Below are 16,799 nucleotides of genomic sequence, written 5' to 3'. Positions count from 1 at the left end.
ATAGAAAGAAAAAAGTGATCGAGAAATGGCTGTCACACAGCGTGCAGTAAGAATGGCTTGGTCCAAATTTCCTGGAAACCGTCAAGTCCGGATACTTCTTTGAGTAATCTTCTTTCCACTTCTGATAATAGATTCTCTTCTTCTCTGCCCCACACGCACTATCGCGCTCTTCATCGTCAGTTTCGTGTCGGTGTCGTTCCTTTCTTTTTGGAGGCATTTTGCAAAAGGAACAGGCAACACGTGTAACCAAAGTCCCGGAAGAAGACACCGTTCTAACCGGAAATTGACGAAAGACGTCTTAATACTGAGAAAACTATCGCAACTTTTTACCGAAAACATCACAAATATTTTTTTCTCGAAATCGCGCCAAATTGCGGAAGATTTCAAGCAGTGCGCGGACAAGCGGAAAGACGATCTTAAATCCGTAAAACTTCCGCCCATTCCGTAAGAGTAAACAGGTCTGCAAAGGCAAGACCAACTGTGTTGATGTCTCCTTCACAGGTGTTGTGACTGAAAAACATTACTTCGGTACTCGGCATGGCAAAGGTCCCTGTGACGCTGAAATAGATGGGTTTTTGTTCAAGAATGCCGGTCTCGCAGTGAAAAGAAGAGCAGCCCTCATTTCATACACCTGTGGATTGTAGGTTTGTTCGAGCACGAGTGGAAGAGCTATGTTGGCATTTTACAAGAGGAGGTACAAATTAACCAGAGTTTGGTCCATGACCGACCCACAGGTTACCTGATTGGATACGTAGACCTAAATGAGACAGCAAACGAACTGGACAATCTCCACAAATGTATGAATGGAAAGTCTAACCAAATCGCTACTAACATAAGTTAGTTGTCATGGTAAGAGGAGCTGCAACAAGTCTCAAATACCCATTTGCCTGCTTTGCACCTACAGGTGCTACTGGAGAATACTTGTGTTCTATTATGTGGGAGGCTGTTCGGATTCTTGAACTGGTCTGTAATCTCAAAGTGATATTTCTTACATGTGATGGTGCAACTCCCAACAGAAAATGTTTCAAGTACAATGCTGTGACAGATGAAGGCTATTGGTGCTGGAACAGTTATTCTTTTCCAAAACGTAAACTGTACTTCATTTCAGATGTTCCACATATGATGAAGACTGATAGAATTGCTTTGTAAACTATTCTGGCCACAGAAGAACCAAGACATTGTGGAAAAACGGCGTTGAAATAAAATGGCACCATATTGCTAGAATTGCGTTGTAAACTCTTTTGGCCACAGGAGAACCAAGACACTGTGGAAAAACGGCGTTGAAATAAAATGGCACCATATTGTTGATCTGTGCACCAATCATGTTGAAGGTAAAATTTTCAGCGAGGCACACATGCTCACTCGCAATCGTTGACTTGCAATTGACAGCTTTTAACCAGATGAAAGTTTGTTTGTTTGCTTAACGCCCAGCCGACCACGAAGGGCCATATCAGGGCGGTAACCAGATGAAAGTGAAGTTTGCAGTTCAAGTAATAAGCAAGACTATTGCAGACCCTCTTGAGAAAAACGTTTAAATACGAGATATTTAAAGAAATGGACATAAAAGGAATCCAGACTTGATGGCATTTGCTGATTTGAATGATGCGAGACTGTATTTTTAGACATTTGTTTGTTTGCTTAACGCCCAGCCGACCACGAAGGGCCATATCAGGGCGGTGCTGCTTTGACATATAACGTGCGCCACACACAAGACAGAAGTCGCAGCACAGGCTTCATGTCTCACCCAGTCACATTATTCTGACACCGGACCAACCAGTGCTAGCACTAACCCCATAATGCCAGACGCCAGGCGAAGCAGCCACTAGATTGCCAATTTTAAAGTCTTAGGTATGACCCGGCCGGGGTTCGAACCCACGACCTCCCGATCACGGGCCGGGCACCTTACCACTAGGCCAACCGTGCCGGTTTTATCTTAGACATGATTCCCTGGGGTATTTTCAGGACTGGGAAGCTGGTGTGCATGAGGCTTGGCCTCAGCTGACAAAACAAGAAATGAACAAGATGATGATCAGCCTTTCCTCTTCTCGGCCTGAAAATATCTGTTCATAACTGTCCAACTGGAACTCAGCGACCCATGGTTACAAGGGCCACCGATTCTGATGCACCAACCGGAACTCCGCGACCCATGGTTACAAGGCCCACCGAAAAGTATGGTAGTTTTTATTGCATTTTTGTAGGGGCTCTGTCCTATGTTTATTTATCTTGCTTTTGTTTGCACAGGAAAACTTGGGAAGAGAACTCGTCTGTACTGCCCAGATATCAGAAGCTGGTTGAGGGGGGGCAATTGGCAGTTCCAGTCCATTGGCTCACAAAATTTTTAAATTCTGCTTTTGGAAATGATATTCTACAGCATTGAATATTAATTATTATCCAATAATTTTTTTTTTTTTAAATTCAATTAAAATATCTTTGGTTCATGCTAACATAAGTCTATTACCTTCCATTAAATCAGTGCCGCCACGAGTTACCTCAACTAACCTACAAAGTATTTGCACATTAAAATTTAAAAATACAACCAAAAACTGAAGATTCATCAAAACAAGCCAAGTCATAAAAAGATTTATTCATTAAAGTATAGAGCATTAGATAGAAGCAGCATACAGTAACAGAGCTGAGCACAGAGTCTTGGCAACCAACACAAATCCCGAGGACGGCGACGCAGTCGACCTGGCCACCAGCAAGGCGGCAGGAAACACATCAATGTCGTGCAAGACCTCAGCGATGGTGAACTTACAGCCGACATCGCAAGCCTAGATTTCTCAAGCATCCAGACAAATAACGGCGACAACCGGGATGAGCTGTACGCCAGCCTGGACATCAAGTATACAATGCCAGCATCCCTTAAAGTAAAAGTGGACACGGGAGCACAGGGAAACATACTCCCACTCCGCATCTATCGGCGAATGTTTCCCGAGCAGCTCAACCCTGAGGGTTTCCCGGCAGCAGGCGCCACAGAACTACGTCGCACTGTACTACAAGCGTACAACGGAGCACTCATCAAGCAGTTGGAGTCATCACGATCCAATGCAAATTTAAGGACACAGAATGGCATGACGCAGAATTCTTCATCACAGAAAGTGATGGTCCAGCCATTCTGGGACTATCAAGCAGCAGAAAGCTGAACTTAATCACCATTCACAGCGCCATCCAGACAGCAGCAGCAACTGCATTGAAGCCTGTCGAGAACGCCCGTGACCTCAATCTCCTCCAGTCCAATCTCCCATACCTGGCCAAAACAACCCCATACAACAGGAACGTGCGCAGGAATCTTCAAGTCCGCCAACAAACTCAAAAGAAATACCACGATCATTCAGCCCGAGACCTTCCCCCACTCCATGAAGGCCAGAAGGTTCAGATGCAAGAAAACATGGATACCAGCCACTGTCCTCAACAAGAGGCCTGAACCAAGATCATACACCATCCGGACACCCAATGGTGGCATCTAGTAGCATTGCCACATCGCCCAGCGTCAACTGAGGACACGGTGAAAAGGCTTTTTTTTTTTCACTTTGAGTGAAAAATAATTGGCATAATTGATGTTTGTGAGTCACAAATTATGTATCAAATGAAAAAGGAATGAATAAAGAAATGATTCAAAAACAAAGTTTACTGTATGAAATTAATAAAAGATGTGTTTTGGAATATTTTGAGTGTGAAAGTGCGTGTTCGTCTTCACTGCCTCTCGCGGCCATTTTCGCGTCACTCTTAGCAGACGACCAGTTTATTTCAAACTGCTCAGAATACCGTAATTTTCATTGGAGGGCTGTGATATTTTGCAACCAATCAGAAAAAGCTTTACATCTTTCCCATACAAAAAACCGCGACCCATCGGAAGCTACATCTCCGTCAGCATGACGGTGAATATTACTTGTGTGAGTTTCACTAAAATTTGGTCTGAAAACTTCCATCGGCAAACACGGTTCAAATGCAGTTTATAAAACATTAACTTCTGTTTCATTTAAGCCAAAAATCAAAAGAGAAATGACTTATTCCCAACGATTATGCTGCGCAAAACTGGACCCGAAAAATGCGAAACTCGGCCGATCAAAAGCCTGAAGAGGTTGCGATCTCGGCTCGCTCAAAGCAAAGTGATTTCGAACTAAAATGACCATATCTCGCGAACTACTGCACCGATTTAAATAAAACAAATTGCTATGTGCTCAGAATTTTGATCTCTTTAAAATGGTGTGTTTCTTGTCATTCAACCATTAATTTCAAAATGTCATGTCATTGCCACAGCAATCAGTTTATGTCCCATGTATTTAGCTACTAGCTTTGTCCTCAAATGACGCCCAAAAATTCTCAACTAAAATGACCATATCTCGATAACTACTGCACCGATTTAAATAAAACAAATTGCTGTGTGCTCAGAATTTTGATCTCTTTAAAATGGTGTGTTTCTTGTCATTCAACCATTAATTTCAAAATTTCATGTGTCATTGTCTGATAGTGTTCCTTGGTTACCAAGGTCTAGGCCCTGTAGGAGTAATTGGTTTTCTGTATGGTCTCATGAGGAGATGGTTATGCTCCAACAGGGGGATCAAGTGACAAGCATTCTGTTAGCTCTGAAGAAGAGAGAAGACAAGCCTCCAAAGAACGAAGTTTCACAATACAGCTCAGCTATCAGAACGCTCATAGCTCATTGGGAAAACCTGAGGGTAGTGGATGGGTTGTTGTACGTTGTGTCAGAGAATAAACTTACAAAGCAAGAGACATTTCTGTTGGTTGCTCCAGCTGGAGTTAGGCAGAAAGTGTTGACGATGTTGCATGACGATAAGACCGCTGGTCACCTTGGTCGTGACAGAACACTAGCAAGCGTGAAGCGTCACGTGTACTGACCAGGTATGGCAGAGGACGTTGCTAGGTGGTGTAGACATTGTGACGTGTGCACGAAGAAAACCAGGTCCAGGTAGCCAAGCTTCCTATGCGACATGTGAACGTGGGGATGCCTTTAGAAAGGATAGCTATTGACATTATGTGTCCCTTACCTATGTCTCATGATGGGTACGAGTACATTATGGTGGTAGAGGATTACTACACCAAGTACGCAGAAGCATACTGTTTGGTCGATCACACCGCCCGGTCCGTAGGAGACAAACTTCTCACAGAGTTCATCTGCAGATTTGGAGTACCTTTGACAATCAGGGTTCCACATCACGTAAAATTGGAGGTATTATACCCTCTGACCCCCCAAATCACGTACGAGACGCTCATTGAAAGGGTGTCGGTAAACAACAATTATTTTGCCAAGACTGCAAGAGGTATAATAAGTTATAACGTACGATTTGAAAGGCAAAAGGGTATGACTTTGATCGTTTTACAAACGGTACGGCTGGTTATGCGACGCTCGAGTTTTTTTTCGCGGGAGACTAATTTCGGAAAGCTTCACCGGCGATCTCGACACGTGTTTACTGTCTCCGGGAAGTTGGCGCTGTCAGCGTGACCAGAGTTACTTCCCCTCCGCTATTTTCGGTTCTGTTGGTTCCGCGAAGACAGCGAGCGTGCAAGTTTGCAGACGATCAGTTTTGTCACTGACTTTGTGTTTGAAAAGGCCACGACCAAGAAAGCCTGCTGCAGTTGATCCAAAACAACGAACTTGGACGTTTGCGATACCTGATTTTAGCATGCTTGGTGAAATTCTCTTGACCATTCCAATCACTTCTGTACCCTGTGAGAGAGGCTTTAGTCAACAGAACCGGGGAAAGTCAAAGCTAAGGAACCGACTCTCAGTGGAGAGACTGGCCAACAAAATGATGATTAAACACGTAGGCACTGAAAACGAATTGTTGCATTATTCATTGTGATTTTGTGGCCTTTCCTGGCAAAAAAATACACTATCATGCAGGTCAAAAAATACCTTCAGATTCTAATGATATATGGTAAAAAGGGTAAACAAAATCAAAACAATTCACAGAAGTAATCATTTTTCTTTTGTATCCTTTCACACTTGCATCTTCCAACACAACGACACAATTGATAACAATTAACATTGACAACAGCCATACTACATGAAATAGAAAGTGAACAACTGAACAACTGAAATAAAAGTTCGAAATATTTAATTATAAGAAGCAAACATTGCCAGACAGGCATTGAATTAAATGATGAAACAGAATGTCACACATGCAAACAGCATGATGTAGCACTGCACAAAGTAGCAACTAAGCAGTAGCATCTCTTATAGTGCAAAGTTCTCAAGGAAAAGCACTTGAGTTTCAAGCACCGAACTTATCACACACAGTTTTAGTTTCATGAACTCCAACCCGGGCAAACTGCAACCGGTTCACTATAGCAGTTCAAAAACGCGTTCCGCAAGTAGTTTCGGTTTATAAAAAAAATATAAAAAATTTTTCAAAATTGCAGATTGACGGAATTTCCGTCAGAATTATTTTCAGATTGACGGATTTCAGTCAATTGACGGGCTACTTTCACCCATGTTAAATGTTCTTGTTGTTGTGGAACTGAACTGACTTTTCATAGCATTACCCTGAATTTGCGGGGAAAAAAACTGTGTGGCACTGCGCTGTTGAACTCATAATTGTCAGTTGGTGGCTGGGTTCTGGGTTATTAATAAAAGTTTACTGTTCAGAATTTCAAGCCAGTTTACTTGTTCATTTTGTGAAAGCTCTCAGCCTCTGACTAGTGTTTTGATACCCCGGTAATTGCTGTAAATGTGTAAGTGTTATCATAGACCTATATTAGATAAATGGTGTTATTCACTTATTGTAATGCTACAAGCAAGAATTTACACATATGACATTTCACAATGGTCATAAATTATTTCCTTTATTCAAAGCACTCTCAAATTGACAATGCAATTTGCACACATTGACATCATGCACATGCAAGAACCTGGTAAAACAGCAAAGCAATACGCCGAGTCGCCGACAACATGCCATACCCTTTGATCAATCAGGAAAGGGTATGCAGACCTGTTTACCCCCATAAGTGTTTTGGAGTAATGCTCAGCCCCAAAAATAGTAATCCTGGCACAAAAATAGTAATCATCCAGCATTCGTCGCCAATTACAACGCACATGACAACTGTGTCTGCGAAACGCAATCATGCACATATAATATATCCATCCTTCACAAACAAAACACATCAGTCAGTTTTTGTAGTCATCATAATTTCAAAGAAGATCACATCAAAAGCACATGCATCACTGATTCTTTTTCTTTTGCTCGTAGTAGGCCTTTTTCAGTGTGTCAAGCGCTTCTCTACTGTACTTGCGCTTGCCGAATGAGTGAGGGCGAGACTTCACCACTAGAATAAAGGCTCTCCAGCATCTCATCAGACAGACATGATCTCTGGTCAGTCCTGTGCTTTTTCACCCCATTTTGCCATTGAAAAAAACAATGCCAAACATGTGAATTGATAAAAAAAAAAAATAAAAAAAAATTTTTTACACATTTTTTTAATTTATGAAAATCGTAGTCTTGACACGGATAGCGGAATGGCGTAGTTTTTGCAGAAAATCGTAATAAATTACGCCAAAATCGTAAGGGTAAACAGGTCTGGGTATGAAAACCCTTTACTTTTTTTGGTGAAAGGGTATGAATACCCTTGACCTCAGAGCCTGTGTGGAACCCTGACAATCCATACGGATCAAGGGAGGGAGTTCGAGTCTCATTTGTTCCAGCACTTGTGCACAGCGCTAGGGGCAGATAAAACTCGAACCACTCCTTATCATCCACAAAGCGATGGGATGGTCGAAAGACAAAACCGTACTATACAGCAGATGCTGTCAGCTTACGTAAATGAGCAGAGGGACGACTAGAGCGACCACTTGGATTTGATTATGCTAGCATACAGGGCGACTGTTCATCAGTCAACACAGTGTACACCAAATCTGGTTATGTTCGGTAGAGAAATCAATCTCCCCTTAATGTAGAGCTGGGTACGTTCCCTGTGGGCGACACGCCTCTGTGTCCAGTCGAGTATGTGGAGTGGGTAAACAGTGCTTCATTTTGCTGGGGCGACCGCGCCATTCACGCGTCATTTTTCAAAATGATGCACGGCAATGCCGTGCTATGCGCCCATCGGGCGCACATTTAAAAACTTTTTTTTTTTCATTAACGTCGCCGATTTCTCCACGCTAGCGATCGGAGGTCGCCGACTTGATATTAAACAAGTGAGTCACTGAATCACAAGTGTGTCAGTGAATTTGATTCATTGGCTTTGCAGAGAGGAACCAATCAGAATATAAAATTTCAAAAATAAATTTTGATTTAATTAATATACTTACCAACTCACATAGATAGCATTAACTTCAGTTAAAGTGCTAGGACACTGAACTACGCTTCACCCCAAAGGGGAAGCAACCCCCTAAAAAAGAACGGCCTTGACCTATAACCCAAGCTATACAAGAGTCGAGGTCATACCGTCACGTGACCTATCACGCGTGACTCAACCGCCGCCATGTTTGAAAGCTCACTCCCACTTCAGCCACCGAGTAGCTCGGACGCTTTTTACACTACGCTGCAGGCTTTTAGCCTACTGTCTTCTGGACAGTGTTTCACCCCGTCTACAGGTCCCTGCTTCTCATGCACAAGTTTGGGTGAGCTCGTTCTAATTTGTTTGCTTTTGCTTGCGTTTGTTTCTTTCTCCGTTGTTCGGTCTGATTGTTGTTTATCAATATCATAACTCAGACTGGTTTTTTGTCAGCAATGGCTGACAAGGAGAAAAAGAAACCACAGCGTCTTTCATTTCCGCTTGTTTCAAAAACTGAGCATGATGTCACGTTGATCTAACGAACAATTTCGCCATTTGCCGCCTCCTCCTGTGAAGAAGCTGAAGGCAAAGCTAACTGGAGTCAGTGGACTTGTACAGACCAAACTCACTTTCAAGCTTCCTGTAGCTGTCAGTGAGTCTGACGAAGGTAGATATTTTCTGTTTTTACTGAACCCGTGGGAGAAGGGGATAATGGGTGAGGGTGTGCATCAGTGGGCCAGCCCTCGCTGACATGCCCTTCATGGACGTAGTTCAGAAGTGGGCCAGCAAATGCAACAGGAAACTGTTTTCCCAGTGACTACTCAGTACTGAGTACTCACACAAGGCGGTCAAGGTCTGTGAATAATTTAAATTGTTATTTTTCCTGGTTTTTTGTTGTTTTGTGGTGTATTTTCTTTTCGGTGGTGTTCTTTCTTTCTTTATTTGGTGTTTAACGTCGTTTTCAACCATTCAAGGTTATATCGCGACGGGTTCGGTGGTGTTGGCCCATGCCATATGAAATTGACCCCTCATTTTCAGTGGTCAGGGGTCATTTGACCCCTCATGCTCTAAAACAAAATGAAGCACTGGGTAAAGAACACCTTAGAAAAGGTATTCTGTTTTGTACGGGAACAATCAGAAGTTAGCGTACAGAAACACTATCATGACCAGAACTGTAAACTCAGGGAGGTAGAACCAGGAGATTGGGTCTGGAGATGGTACCCGCCAAAAGCTAAACAAAAACTTGGCCTGGGGTGGACGCATACAGAGTTGTGAAAAGGGTTGGTGAAAGTGCTGTTAAAATTGAGGGATTTGGGAAGACGCTAGTAATTCATATCAACGACACTAAACCCTATGAGGGGAGGAATTTGCCAGAGAGTGGGAGTGATGAGCAAGAAAGCAGTGAGAACGAGAGTGAGGATGAGAATGAATGGAGTGGGGCGAGTGACGGGGAACGGCCTATCATTAACACTAGGGCGGGAAGAACAGTCAGACCCCCTAACCGATATTCACCCTCATAACCACCTTCGTCATTGTCATCATTTCCATCCTCATACATTTTTGCAGAGGCAGAACTCGTAATTACAGAAGCCGAGCTAGACTGCAGAAACCTCCGCAAAAAGTTCCAATGCGACGGGGTGTCAACTGCGGCGGCACCAGAGGCGACATCACCAGGGTGGCACCAGGCCGAAAGGTGTGGTCGCTACCCTGCCAGCGTCCAAGGCGGCCCATAGAACAAAACCCGGAGAGAAGGACGAGGCCCCAACCACACCCCAAGAGGATAGTCCACCTGTGTCCCTGACCCCAAGCCCCGATGTCAGCCTACCCACTTCCCTGTGCGTGGTTGAAGACGACGTCCTGACCTGCACTGACTTCTCGCTGGCGGAACTCCTCGGCGAGTTCGATGTGTCACCACCAGAGCCGTCTCCAGCGAGGTGAAGCCAGAATATTGTATGGTGAATTTAATAATACGCGTTAGAAGGGTGCAGTCGAAGGCTCTTTTGACGACCCTACCTCTTCGTTACAACTATGGTAAAAGCGTAGTTCAAGTTTCGGTTGTGAGTCATGTAAGATGTTCAGGAATAATATTAATAATATGGTATACTCAATGCGATTTTGTACATTTTTTCAATTGTGTCACGTTCCGGAGACACTTATGCCATTAAACCTAAGCGGGGTTTGTCATGAACTGTTGATGGTTAAAAGAGCAGTTCTCAGCATGTGGGTTTGAAATAGACAAATGGGTTTCGACTTTCATTCTGTTATTGCCACTCATAAGTGGAACTGATCAAGATTGGATTTTTGCTGTAGTTGTGTTTGGGTTGTGTTCCCATGGATATGCAGCATTGTCTGATTGTCAAAATATTGTCTAATAAAAACTGGTTCGATTGTTGTTGATGTTGCTGTGTTTAAACATGTATTATTTTGATTTTTGTCGATGCATTTACTGATGTCTAGTCATTTGTTTTTGACTAGTAATGTGAGGGCACATTAGGTCTAAGGAGGGGGGAGTGTAGCAGGAGAGCCCTACTAGCTCAGAGTTGCAGGTACTCAGTGACCCCACCTTCCTTCTAGTCACCCCCGCCTTTCCTGTAGATACCCCCATCCCCTCCCTTACAGCCAGCCCACAGAGGATACTGAGTCTTTGAGAGGGTATAAAAGAGGCCGCTCGGCACGTCTCGTCAGTCAGCGCTGAATAAGTGCTTGCTCTGTTTTCCTCGTCCCTTTCTCTCTCTCTTACACGCTGCATAAGTGTGTACTTTCTATCACTTTCATCTGTCTCTGTTTCGTTGTTCATTTTGTCTCTCAGCGTTGAATTTCAATGCTGTGTGTTCTGCTTGTTCGTTTTGTCTCTCAGCGTTAAATTTAAATGCTGTGTGTTCTGCTTGTTCGTTTTGTCTCTCAGCGTTGAATTTAAATGCTGTGTGTTCTGCTTGTTCGTTTTGTCCCTCAGCGTCGTATTTAAATGCTGAACGTTGGCATGTTCGTTCCGTCTTTCAGTGTTTGGTATACGTGTTGTTGCCGTGTCTGTCTTGTGTGTGAAACGGAGCAGGAATGATATAAGCTTACACAAGAAAAGAGCCGTAGGTGCTAGTTACTGATCGGACTGAGTCGGGGGTAAACACTAGGTAAAGTTAAGGAATGTTTGGTGCTTTTGTGGCCGCCGGCCATTGTAAGGAATGCAATTTATCTATGTTACTATTGTTTTTAAAATTATAAATATTTCTCCAGGAGTGCCCCTTTAAAAGAGCATCCACGCTGGTACCATAGTTAATTCGGGCTGCGCCCCGATCGCCCATCCCAGTTAGTGACCTGGTTCACGGTTGGTCCGTTTGACACACACGCAGCGAGCTTTGAAATCACTGCCTGCCCATTGGCCACTAGTGGTCAGTGCCCGCGCAGTCCCGCCAAACTCGGTAGCGTGCGTTCTTTTGGTTCCACGACTTTGGAGAGGAAAGACGTGTGTGTGCAGCTGGGCTCCAGGAACCACATGATGGTGGATACGTGGGAGTAACAGCGGCCAGTGATGACATGAGCAAAGGCCAAATCCCCTTTTCTCCGAGGTTCTAGGTGGTGAAATAAAGTTGTGAAAGGACAACTGGTGTTTGCGTGATGATTCCCAACCCCCCCTTCATGTGAGCTGCAACCTATGCGGCCCACACTTTGTTTGATGGGTTTGTTTACTTGCTTTTCATGTATTATAGTGTAAATAAAACCTTGTAACTGTTTCCTATGAGTTATGGTGAACACCACTGTACGTACGAGAGGTGAGCGTGAACATGCGTATGTCGGTGAAAGAACGTGAGTGTGTGAGCTTGGTTTGTGTCATGTCAGTATTGTAACTTCTGCCTCTCCTTAACTGTTGTCCTGTAAACATGTGTTGTTAAAACTGTACGTGGCAAGTTCTAACATCCAAAACACACATCACAATATTTATGTAACACACAGTCTAGATTACTAAGAAACACACAGGGTTTCCTCTGAATACCGAGGTCGGCTAGTATTGTAGGCACATGTATTGAACACAACGCGAGGCATAGACTAAACTGATTGTGCAACTACATTACATAGGGCTAGAGTAAAGGAAGATACATAAATACTTTATAATCACACAATACAATCCTCACACACAGACACATGTGAAGTGTTGTCAATGTGTATTTTTATGTTGTTTTATGTGTAGAAAGTGGTATGTGTATAGTCAATCTTTAACCTCAATGTAATTTTCTAACCATAGTTGAAACAAACTTAGTGATAGACATTCGTCTGATCAATGTTATACTGATGTGGCTGAGAGAGTGTGACCCTACGATAGCCTCCGAATACAAACACCTAACAGTGTTAGTAACACCATATTATTACATGGGGGTTTCCTTGTTTACATCCTAGTGACACGGAAGTGACTGATGTCATCTCCACAGACGAGTCTGGGAACTCGGTTAGCATTGATTAACACTAACAGCAGAAATTTTTGACTTGGACCACACAACCGCTGAACCGGTCACAAAAGCATGTGCTCTGCAGCAAAGTTTGCTATTTTGAGCACTCCATCATTCACATCAAACATCGAACGACCATCAAACTTGAAAATGACACACAAACCGCTTAAAACCTGGTGATGCAGAAGCAAACCCGTCTACCTCCATGCTTGTTCAATCGCTGCTCCGCCTCCATGGCAGCCCAATATACCTTACTGCAAACTCAAAACTCCCAAATAGATCCTCCGGCCATCAATCATCAATGGACGTTTCATATGCTTCAAAGCGAGGCTAGCCATCACTGCTCGCACATGATTGGTCAGCTTCTCCCGCGGACGCTGGATCGCTCCCACAGGCACACGTTGGGGGGGGTCGTTGCGGGTGCGTGTTGGTTTCTGTATTGAGGCAGGGCCTCAGAAGTGTCATTTCATGTGTCTCAAAAACCAGGGCCGGACCCAGGGGGGGGTTCCAGGGGTTCCGGAACCCCACCCCTGGAAAAAGCATATACCTTGCTTTGAGTTGTTTTTTTATTACTAGTTTTAGCACCAAAACAATGCTGCTCTTAACCCTCAAAACAAGGCCCAGAATGCACCAGATTGCACAGATTTTAACCGTTTTTCAAAAATTTTCCAGGGGAGCGTGCCCCCGGACCCCCCTAGTTCGCGCGCCTGCAAAGCAGGCGCGCGCTTGTGGCTTCGCCATTTCGCTGATTTGCCCCCCCAAAAAAGGAGGAACCCCCCCCCCCCCCTTACAACTCATTTGGTCCGGCCCTGAAAACTATGAAAAGTTTTTCTTTGATGCTAAAATCAGCAAATGTAATCCACAAATCAACAAAATTATAGATAAAATTAAGAACTTTGGTACACTAATTTGAACTACACAATCCAGGGGCGGATCAGTTGCTTTGTAAGGGGGGGGACACTTTGAATTGAAAGTGAATGTGATGGGCGCGAAGCGCCCGAATTTGCTAGGGGGGTCCGGGGGCATGCCCCCCCGGAAAAAATGTTTGCCCAAAGAAGCAAAATGGTGCCATCTGGTGCCATTTGAACTTAGAAATGGTCATAGAATCAGCATAGAAAAATCTCTTTTTTTTCTTCTTTTTTTTTTTTTTTTCCCGGGGGGGGGGGCACGTGCCCCCTGTGCCCCCCCCCCCCCCCCCTCGTCCGCCCCTGCAATCCATTTGCGATGGAACTTACGGGTGCTTTGTCCCGGCTTCGGCGATGGCGTGGTATAAAAGCGGTGCTTCAAATCATAGATTATATTAAATATAGGTCCCTGTTCAAATTCACAATAAGTCCGTGTGGTTTCGTTGTTTTTTGTTTGTTTGTTTGTTTGCTTTTGTTTCAAAAAACAAGAAAGGTAATTTGTTGGAACGTTTGTTATTGACAAATCAATACGTTTTTTGAAATTGCTTTTGTTTGAATTGTTTGTTAGTTCAGTTTTTTTTTGGTTTTTTTCCCTTTTTTTTCGCTTTTGTAAGTGGGAAGCAGTGGGAACACATGACGACCAGTTCAACAAGAGAACTGAAGGGTAAATTAGGTGTGCTGACTGCGGCAACAAGTACCGCCTGGTTTACCATTGGTATATGCCATCGCCTGACATGTCAAATGACTGAGTGTGCTATGGGTATTATTGCTCTGAAGTCACCAAAAGGACCATCCTGACCTCAGGTCAAAATGAGCTCGGCTCATTCTATCCCTCACAGGATGCCTTGGTTTTCCTTGTCTGGCGAGGAAATCGATTTTTTACATATTTAGATCTTTTCGTAACTATGATGTGTTATGGATATAAGCAGATTCGCGATCGTCGATAATGATTTTTCATGGTGATGTGTAATTTTTAAATTACAAAGGAATTGATATGTAAGACAGTTTCAAGCGAGCTATGTTTTGCGGCTGTATTTACTGTGCAAACAACTCTATATGGCAAAAGTGTCACGTGATAATCAACCGTTTGGTTTCGGCGCTCGCTGGAGCAGACGATTTTTTCTGACAGTGATGCAACCATATATTACGGTCTCCTTCCGGCAGCAGTCCCAAAATTTCGACTTGTTTTGACCTTAGAACGATGTCTTTATCATAACTGTGAAGAACAGAACGGAGATCACTGTCGAAGTCGGCCAATCTGCAATCATGATTTTCGTTTCGCGAACACTGCCGGCTCGCGAACAACATATGGGAGATAACTCTGTATTCCTAGTTTTGATAGATTCGCGTAGGACTTTAGCATCCGGTCAGAGAGATAACTGGCGATAGCCGTGGAGCGATGATGATCAGAATGCTTAAGGACATAAATGAAGTAGGCGTTCAACCCGCTTTGGCAATATGGTTTTGTTGTCGGTTTCACGTTTCACTTCACTATTGACTCAGTGACTAGACGGCAGTTTCAGGTATAGCGCATATGCAAGACTCTCTGGTACTTGAATGTTCCCCTTTTTTTATGTGTGCGTTTTATGCTCTGTATACCTGTCAAAATAGACTCAGGACCGGCAATCAGACCACTCTGATTTTGAAAGTAATTTTTTTGTTTTTTTGTTTTGTGGCTTGGATGCTTATTGTTTTATCTTGACTACTAACAAACAGCAGAGTTACACTGACAAGGCCTCTCAGCCAGCTTTTTTTTTTTTTTAAATCCACTATAAATTCCTTTCCAATGCATATTTAACACGTGCAAACAACGTATGTCCGGTAAATTTCAGTGCCACCTGCTGACCCAGTAGTGCGCGATGAGGCTTGGTAGAGGAAAGTGTTTGGTATCAAATTAGTTAAGCAGTCTTAAAGGTCTTGGTCTCCATTTTAATACAGAAATCGACATTTGACCATTAAAATGCTGAGTCTATTACCTACAAATATCAACAATACACCCCCTTCGACATGATCAGGAAGGACGAAGCCAGGGTAGCCGTTTAAAAATTCATGGTAGTATTCCAGAGTAGTGGGATATCCTTAGTTGGAAAATGCCGAGGGCAAAACTCCTCTCAAATACCGTGCATTTCGTTCGTTTAAAAAAAAACCTGTGGACAGCGCTCCAATTATTACTGTTGCTGTGATTGTGTGGGTGTGGCTATCAGCATAGTGACATGAATTTGATTGGTCGATATTGCTATTACACATGGAAAACAAAACATTGGCAGTGTTACTAACACTTCCCAAAAATAAATACTTTTTTTCATATATCTTTTATTCTATGAACTTTTTTTCCCATGGTTCATTCATCATCTGAAATAACTTTTTAGCGAAATCTAACTATAAGATTATTGAGAAAAAAAGCAAAAATGTACTCGACCACCTTTAATGAAGTCATTTAGACCAAACGGAAAATAAGCCCCTAATGTGCCATTGCAAACAATTACTTCATTTGAAAAAGGGTAATGGACCACCTAATAATAATCGATGTATCAAAAATACAAGCCTCTGCACATAAGTGTTCGAAAACAGATGCAAAAAACCACAGACCAAGGTACCTCAAATTATGTTTCAAGGGACAGAATCCTATTAAAAACTTATTAGAAAAAACATGACAAGATTTGTTTCCCTTTGAATCATAAAGCAGTCACAAAGATCATGATTGCGGTCTCTTTTTACCGAGACTGGGGACAAAATACTCTTGGTAAGTGCAGACTGTGTCTAACTATGCTTAATACACACACATATACACACACACACACACACACACACACACACACACACAGTCACACACATACACACACACCACACACATACACACACACACACACACACACACACACACACACAATGGTACGTCACTTTTAAAATCATGTTTTTAGATGTGTTTTTTATTATGGAGTTTATTCTAGTATTCAAATATTTCATTTTTTGGCGTAACTTTGTACAATATTAAGCAAAGATAACATACATTTCAAAACGAAGCAAAACGCGAAGGAAAAAACTAAACAAAACAATTAATTTCAGACACATACAACAAAATAGAAACAAACACAGATCTCGTACTCGGTTAGATATCGTAGTTTTTTTTACAGTTAGTCAAGTTTTGACTAAATGTTTTAACATAGAGGGGGAATCGAGACGAGGGTCGTGGTGTATGTGTGTGTGTGTGTGTGTGTGT

General features: G+C 43.0%; 1 protein-coding gene and 1 long non-coding RNA gene across 4 annotated transcripts in view; one reads left to right on the top strand and one right to left on the bottom strand.

Moving 5' to 3' along the window:
• Positions 1–16,799, top strand: part of LOC138963223 (uncharacterized) — a 174,464-nt gene that overhangs the window by 78,264 nt on the left and 79,401 nt on the right. The gene's annotated exons all lie outside the window — the stretch shown is intronic.
• The window catches only part of LOC138963214 (2'-5'-oligoadenylate synthase 1A-like), a 50,798-nt gene continuing 50,487 nt past the window's right edge, over positions 16,489–16,799 (bottom strand). For all 3 annotated transcript variants that reach the window (XM_070335267.1, XM_070335266.1, XM_070335265.1), the window contains exon 9: positions 16,489–16,799. This exon is cut by the window's right edge and continues 1,346 nt beyond it. The gene's annotated coding sequence lies outside the window, so the exon portion shown is untranslated.

The sequence above is a fragment of the Littorina saxatilis genome, linkage group LG3, assembly GCF_037325665.1.
Source record: "Littorina saxatilis isolate snail1 linkage group LG3, US_GU_Lsax_2.0, whole genome shotgun sequence".
In the NCBI taxonomy this organism is placed as follows: Eukaryota; Metazoa; Mollusca; class Gastropoda; order Littorinimorpha; family Littorinidae; genus Littorina; species Littorina saxatilis.
This window is presented reverse-complemented; position numbering and strand designations above follow the sequence as displayed.